Here is an 8,695-nt window from a genome sequence, read left to right as displayed (position 1 = left end):
ATGGTGATATAATCATTCAAAAAGGATGAAGATAATACCTGACCTCATACAGAATTTTTATCCTAGTTCAAAATTTGGAATCATCATACCCCTCTTTGGTTCCTGGGTCCCCTTTCTTTGCAAAACAATGTCCCAGTAATTCTGGGGACTGAAATTTTGACTGGTGTTCAGTTGTTGACTTACAACAACTGTGAAATGTTTTTCCAATCCTGTGTTCTACCGTAGGAGTTAAGTGACATCTGTTTGGTGTTTCTTCCAATCTGTTTTAGTTGAAGTAGCTATCTCCCCTGATTACATTTAAGGAAAGGAAACATGAGACTAAAGCAAGCTAAAAACTGTAAGAGTACTAAATTTTGTACTAAGTACTCAACTTCTAAATATTAAATGCTTATGTGTAATATCAATCTCTGGGATCAAAAAAGTTTGTAGCAGCAATGATACCTGCCTCATACAGAAATGCAGACCTGTTCAAAAGTCAAGATCTTCTATAGAACAACTCGGGTTTGTCTGAAATAGCCAACTCCCAGTCCAAACATTGTTTATTTGATGCCCCTCACTTATCAGAACTCTACACTCTTTTCAGTAAATGCCTTATTGCCTCTTCTGCGGTATTTGAATACTCAGAATCTTGGCAAAAATACTCCAGGGAGTACAAAGTCCATATCCATACATCCCAATGGTGACTGTGACTTTTCCAAAGCGAATAAGATCTGAGAATTCGGAAGTATCATAGGATTGTATTAAAACTGAAAAATATGCATATACAACCTATAAACAACATCAGAATCTGTAAACTCAACATGCTTGATAACTGAATACATGAGCTAAGTGTTATACAGAATATTGAGAATTAGTCTTATAATGGACTATTGATTTCCAGATTTATTTTTCTTTAAGGGAGTATTTCAGATCATCATTATATAAGCAAATGCAGCACTCTTATTAGCTGATCAGCCAGGCCCTGGATGGTGTTACTCAGTCTCTAAAAATCAGTGCTGAAACATGTTCATGCATACATCACATTTGATCAAGCATAAAAGTTAGTATTGAGCCACGTGGCTGAAGAGTTTAAAGAAAAAGTAAGAACTATAAAATTTGGTCAGCCAGATCAAAAGAAACTGAATATTCTTACACCTATAACTTAAAATTTTTTTCTTAAATGTATTATTTACTGCTATTAGTGGAACCTACTTTACAGCACATATTAAATGATATAACATTTTTAATCTTTACACATATTTTGCATGCATTTATTTAGTAATATTCAAAAAGCATTTTAGAGCAGAATCTTGCTCTAAACAAAATGTACTACAGAAGATCATTCTAATTTACACTAAGTACAAGCTAGAGATATTATGGTGGAGATGAGTCAGTTAAAACAAAGACAAAACACATACCCTCCAGAGACCTAAAGAGGCCTTCGGGATCCCTTCTTTTTAAAAATCATTAGGATTCTGTCAAGAGTAATTTTAAGATGACTGCATCTGAATTTTTTGATCTTAAAAACTACCCCAAGAGCAAGTGTTATTATTTTAGAGAAAGCAAAGCCTGAGGGATGTGGAGATTTGCTAAAGTTCTTCTGCTGGTAATAGTGAGTTTTGAAAATCCCAAATGTTTGTTCTTTTTTATTACACTACATTTATCTACAGAAGAAAATAGTAGCTACTTGCTAATTAAAAAGACATCACTATAGAAAAGAGGTTGGTATGAATGATTGTTGAACAGTCAAATATAATGAATTTGGTGTAATGATTACAGAAGCACCTACGAATGGTTTTGTAGGGAAATACTGACAATCAAGATCCTATAAGCAGACTTATAAGATGAGTAGCCTTCTCTGGATTATTCCAAGGAGGAGGGAAAGGTGATTTTTTCTGCGCTAAAATATGTTAGAGTATGAATAAATATAAAAGTGTTCTAACTTAAGACTCTAATCTCCAAGTGCATTGGTCAATTTCATGGGTTTTATGCTGTGAACTTTCCTGCTTGTCACAAGTGAAGCTACCCTTTATTGACTAGCTATTCACCCATATAACTTCCAGTTAATGATCATTTTAAGGCCATCAATTTGTGGGAAGAAAAAAAAAATCAGTATCTTTAATCGTTCACACTTATATGGAAAATTCAATACAAAGGGAGAGTTTAAAAACTTTATTTTAGTGTCCTTTTTTTTTTTTTTTTTTTAATCAATGCAGTATTTTGCTTAAAGGAGGTAAAGAGAGAGAAAAAAAAAAAATCAACCTTCCTGGGAGCTAGATAACCTAAAGACTTCATTATAGTATGATTTAGGGACCCTACCATCTTATTTAGAAGAAAAAGAAAAGTAAGTTAGAGCTCTCTGCACTTCAGGTTTTGCCTTGCTATGCTTATAACCACACTCCCATATGTTATTATATGTGGGACCAGCCAGACTATTTAATAGCATTCAGCTCCTTCAGTTGTAAGGTACTTGTTAAGCATCAAATGTTTCTTCATTTGGCAAAATGTTAGTAAAAAAAATTATTTAGTGGGTTAGAATAAAGTCTTTAACACGTATTAATGAAAATCCAACTGAAAGCCAGTAGCTTGGAGACCAAGAAAGAATGAGAGTTTGCTCCTCCAAGGCCCACTAGCGTGGGGAAAAACATCCAAAACAATACAAATGAATAATATGACTAAATTAAAAGAAATAAGTATGAGTTTCCCCCCTGGGTTTTTCTTTCTATCTTATTTCAGGCAGAAGAGGCAGGTGACCCCTAGATTCTTGGAAGGGAACCAAGTCTTCCCCTAACAGCCATATTCTCAAAAAGTGTCCCAGGTCGTGGTAGGACCTAGATGAGGAATGCCTGTGCAGCAGAAGTGGAAAGATTGGGCCTTATCTTTCCCCAAAGTCTCCATGCCCTTAGCACGGTGCAGAATAGGATGGGAAAAGGGGTGTCACATGACGTGAAGGCTCTTCTTAATCCCCTGTGCTGTTCCATCACAGAAATTTTCCAGAGCTCTTGGGGCAAAAAGCTTCTAAAATAGCAGTGCTTAAATTTCTCATCATCCTAGCAGGATGGATATTTAAGGTCAGAATTAAATTGATATAAAGAAGAACAAATATGGTATAGTCTTTATTCCTGAAACTGGGATGCATATCTATAAAACAGGAAATTGCTTTTATTGGGAGCTGTGTGGAAAAGAAAAATAGGCAAATATATCAATGAAGGGAGTTTCTCTGGGGAAGTGATGATCAACCCGAGAATTAGGTGCAAGAAGAGTTATATGGGGAAGACTGTTCGGGCAATGTTAGATATACGGGGCTAAACATCACTTCTCCACCCATAAGGTGTCCTGAGGTCTCACATGAGTGATGTGATGGTGTTACTTGCCACTGTGCTACCATTTTTAAAAGATAACAGACAGGATTCTGCGCTAGACATATAGCACCCCTGAGGACCTGCCCTCTCCCATCCCTCTGTGGTCATATGTGGATGCTCTTCACTCATACTCTGCATCCATCTACACAAAGGTGATGGCAAGAAAGATTCCCAAACAAGCAACAGTCTTTGCCTTTCCCATACCTTTGCAAGCTAAGATTATCTTTGCCCCAGATGCCTCATCAAATTTCTATCCATTTTCAAGACTGAATGAAATATTCACTGTCCTTTAAACGGTGCCTTGGAAAGGTAAACTGAGCTCTTTGCTACCCCACTGAGACTTGGACTCTGTCTCTCACCTGTTGCTCCATCACATGACTTAAATATTAGTGTTCTCCAATAGCTCATGAACCAGAGATTTAAACTAGAACCTCGCACTTCTCTGAAAATTGAATCAGTGCTTAGGAAAGTCAGAGACACTGTTTACCACCTGCTTATTACCTAGACTCCACCCAACTTCTTACACATTGTCCAAACTCTTCACCCCTGGTGGCTCAGATGGGAAAGACTCTGCCTGCAATGCAGGAGAGCTAGGTTCAGTCTCCCAGAGGAGGGAATGGCAACCTACTCCAGTGTTCTTGCTTGGAGAATTCCATGGACAGAGGGGCCTGGCGGGCTACAGTTGATGGGGTTGCAAATAGTCAGACACAACTAACACTTTGCATTGGTAAGAGCCTGGTCCTGATCACAGGAGAGATACACTGCTTTCTCATTGTTCTGAAAACAGATGCTCCCTCCTCTCAGGTTCTAGGGCTATGTCGCTCCTGTTTGTCATAATTGTTGCAAAGGCACGTGCGTGTTCTTCTTCCATTTGCCTCCTCCTCTGCGTGATCGAACCAGGCTTCCACTGGTCTGGCACTATATCGAATAGTTTACACCCAACGGCATTCTAGAGCCCGCTGACACCAGCTCCCTGGAGCCATTTGGGCACATCTTGTCCCAAATCCACATTCACTGACTCCATGGTAGTAGCTTGAAGTCTGTTGTGGTGGAATTATTACATCATGGAAAATCTGCAAATCCTATTAATGCCACAGAAGCTGAGATGACAGAGAGAGAAATAGAGCTAGGAGCTAGACAGAGATACAGGGAGAGAGAGAGATGGAGAGAGAGAAAGAACAAGAGAGAAAAACAGAATGAGAGGGAGTTTTAAACTAAGGTTTGGAAACATTAGAAACTTTGCTCAAGGCTGTGAAATGACTGAGCCAGAATTTAATCCCAGGTGTGTCAATTACCTTAACATCGCACAGACCTTCCATCATCTCTCAACTAGATGCCCTGTGAATTTCCTCTTTCCCAGCCCCTCAACTTTGAGTTGACCAACTGCCCAAACTTGAACAATTCTGGTTTGCCAGAGGTATATGCAGAGTCAGGGATGAAGGCCACACATGTTTTACTAAACGGATCAGAAGGTAGAAGGAATTGCCAAGAAAGATTGCTTGGGTGATCTTTTGCCCATAACCTCTGGCCAGATGGTGAGTCATCACTTGGTAATGATCAGATGTGCTACCCCAAAGCAACACTGTAGCCATGTGTCTTCCCCCTGAAGCTGGACAGCCTCCAAGGGGCTGGTCATTGCCAAAAAAAAGGGGGGGGGCGCGGTTCTTACCTCTAAATCCAGGATTTGCTTGACTATGAATCACACTTGGGACATACAGGTGTGCAGAAACACAAAATGTTGAGACTATAAACCGAGTCTCGTTTGTATGTACCTTTTGACAAAAGAAAGTGCATGGATTTGATTGACTGTATTACACAATTCATTTATCTTGGAAATTGACCTGAAAGGGTACCACTTTGGATTTGCCCTAAAGTCCCTGTGGCATTCATCAGAGCAGAGTGGCAGGAGAACCTGAGTACAGGAAACCCTAAAGCTTCTAGCAGCTTCCCTTTTAAAGCCTGCTAACCTCTCTGTGAGCTTCTAAATCAAGCCTTAAAACAATGACTTAAGAAAGGTGTCAGGGAAATGCTTTGCACTTTTAAAGATAAGAAGATGGAGACTCTGAGGTAAGTGGACATCTGAGGCCCTCATGAGTCAGTAAAATTATCCAGGAAAACAAATAAATTTCCTTTGCTAACCCCAGCGGAAACCCTTTCTACCACAAGGAATGATTTTATTGTAGTCATTCAGAGGGACAGATTTGCAAAAGCAGGACACAGCTGTCTTCTAAGTTTCCTGTAATTTTCTCAAACATCAAATTTGAAAATTTCCAGGAGGAGTTCAAAGGAGGAAAAAAGATAAACCTGTTCATTTGGGGGAAGTTAAATGGGTATCATAATGCTAAAATATTAGCACAGTGATCCTTCTCTGGGATGAACATGATTTAGTAAGGTCCTAGATTAACTGAGAGATAGTAAGGGACTTTTCTGTCATACTGCTCCAGAAATTGAGATCCTGGCTCTCTACTCCTCCACGGGGACTTATAAAGTATCTCTGTGTATTTAAAATGAGGGGGGAAAAAATACAAATACTCTGTCTGCAAATCCTTTCTCATTTCATGTCAATATCCACCCCTCCCATCATCCTGTGTTGACAGGACTGATTTGCTAAAGGAGAGTTTAACATTACAAACACCCTTTCATCAGCTTAAAAATTGAGGCGAGTCAATATTTACATCATGTTGCTGATCTTGAAAGTACATACCCTGTTTTCTGACCTAATAAATAGCTGTCACTCTTGCCTCCATCAGAGCTTAGCGGAGAGTGGGTTTGCCTGCTCAATGGTCTCTGCATTCCGGGAATGATCTAATATTTCAGGTCTCCCCTGTGGCAGCAGGTCGATTTCTTTCTCTCGCTCTTTCTTATTGGTTTCCAATGACAGACCTCATAAAACCATTTAGGTCTGCTTAGAGAAAATAAAATCCATAAGCATGCTGGGTTTATCTTTCACCAGAAATGCATGAAATCTAATGCTCCATGAGTGAAGATAAGCAGGATATGTGTTATCTATTTTGCAATGCAATGTTCAGGACATATTTTTAGCCCAAAACACTGGATGAACTTGTATTTCTAGTGCTTACCAGTGAAAAGGAATCATGTCAAACTGGGACAATGAAAAATGTTCATCCTTTCCCAGAGAGTTCATGACACTTGTACACTTGTCCACAACTCTTCTTTCATCCATAAGTGCTATCACTGCTTCCTGGGTAAGTTTCAGTATGGTTTACTCGGGCCACAGTTATTCCAATGGACATACATTGATTGTAAAGGAATCTCAAGATTTTTTTTTAACTTGTTTTATTTTTCTTTGATTGTTATTGCTGTTGGTTCAGGAGCACAGAAGAGTCTAGGACAGAAATAAGTATTCTTTTTGGACCACTTGCTTCTCAGACTGCAGAAAGCCAACCTCAGAAGAGCTTGGTAAGCACATTTGAAAAAAAAAAAAATAAGAAAATGGGAGAGAAGGAGATAATTTGAAAAAAACAGAAGTGTTCTGAAATACTTGAAGGGATATTTTGTCTCACAAAATGTGTATTAAGAAGATGAGGGTAAGAAATCTGTCCCCAAATTCACACAGCATCTCTGGAAGCAAAATAAGAAAAGTGAAAGTGAACGTAGCTCAGTCGTGTCTGACTCTCTGGGACTCACGGACTATACAGTCCATGGAATTCTCCAGGCCAGAATACGGAAGTGGATAGCCTTTCCCTCCTCCAGGGGATCTTCCCAACCCAGGGATCGAACCCAGGTCTCCAGCACCTCGGATTCTTTACCAGCTGAGCCACAAGGGAAGCCCCAAAATAAGAAAGTGTGACGTCAAAGCCCATGGCCCTTTCCTGCCTTCCTCTGCTTCTCTCAGGCTGTGCAGAAAAGACACGATCTATGAACACTCAGTGGGTGTTATCCTGCACAGCTTGGAGGGGAATTTGGCCACAATGCTGTAATGCCATAGAGGGCAATGTGACCCTGCCCCAAACTCGTGTGTGTGTGAGCGCGCACGCACGCATGTGTGTGTGTATTGGAGGAAGGGGATCAAGTTCCAGCTTGATTTCTTCTACTTGAAAAACGTAATGGTGACTTGCTTCTAAGAAATGATCTTCATTCACTGATAAAACATGATGATATACTGACCTATTTAAATGTCATTTTGTAATTATTAAGACCAAGTAAGTGCAAGGATTTTAAAATTGGCAGGTTCAAACAAAAGACAACTAAATAAAGTATAAGAAAATGGGCAACCCTTGATGTCCTCTGAAATCCATCTCTGAGCTCAGTACCCCATGCTGAAGTCTAACCAAAGAACATTTCCATGTGGCTGATGACTCAGCTCTTGCTATGGATTTAATGTCAGCAGGTATTTTTGAGTTATAAATGACACTGAAAGTCACTTCTTATGTATCAATAACTGTGCCCAAACAACCAAGGTGAAAAGAAAAATTCTACAAATAGATTTGCAGGAGTTAAAAGTCCTCAACTGTAAGTGGGAAAATGTTTAAAACATCAATTATAAAGGACACTTTAATAATTATGTAAATATATAATCAATAATTAATTAGGCTATTGATTGATTATCAGCCAGGTCAATTTCAGTCCTTGACCTCAATTTTTTTTTTGTAAGATAGGACAACATTGTCTTTTTTCTTTCTCTCCATGATTCAAGGGTGCTAGTGAGAATTTTTTTTAAGATCTTTTCACTGTTAATGGCTCCTTTGTTTTGTTGTAGCTTGGCACAGTATATTAGCCATTATGTGATGAGTTTTTATTATTATAGTTTCTAGAGTATGAGAGGAAATGAGATAAATGATTAATGGCAGAGTAACTTAAGGCAAGATGGAATTATATGGAGTCATTGAAAAATAGATGGGAAATACAGCTTCCCAAATGGAATTTGGTCCAGCTCCAAGGGTAACAGTCTTATCAAAGGTGCCACACAGCTTTATTCATGATCCCAATGGAAGGGGCTCTTGGCATTCTGTCTTAGCAACTGCAGAACACCTTGTAGCAACAGGAAGCTTCTCAGCCCCGGCACGTGATCCATCCTGTCTCAGAGGGGAGCTCTCTTTGCTCCAGGGCTAGCATCATTTTTACACATCAACTACTTTTCATTTTGACTTTCTAAAGCTGGCACTCAGTTCACTTCTACTTTGGAGATCTTCTTAGAGATCAGTTATATACACTTCAAATGAAGATGGTTTTGTTTTGCTTTTCAAGGTTGCAAAATAAAGAGTTTGGTGGATTGATGTTGGTCACGGGACCAGAAGATATAAATTCTAATTTCCATTCTGGAGTCGCATTTACAGCATAAGCAGAGGCTACTTCTTTATTTAAAATGCAACCCACTCTGCTCGGAGGGGTCA

The sequence above is a fragment of the Bison bison genome, unplaced genomic scaffold (genome assembly GCF_000754665.1).
Source record: "Bison bison bison isolate TAMUID 2011002044 unplaced genomic scaffold, Bison_UMD1.0 scf7180017864084, whole genome shotgun sequence".
Taxonomy (NCBI): domain Eukaryota; kingdom Metazoa; phylum Chordata; class Mammalia; order Artiodactyla; family Bovidae; genus Bison; species Bison bison.
This window is presented reverse-complemented; position numbering follows the sequence as displayed.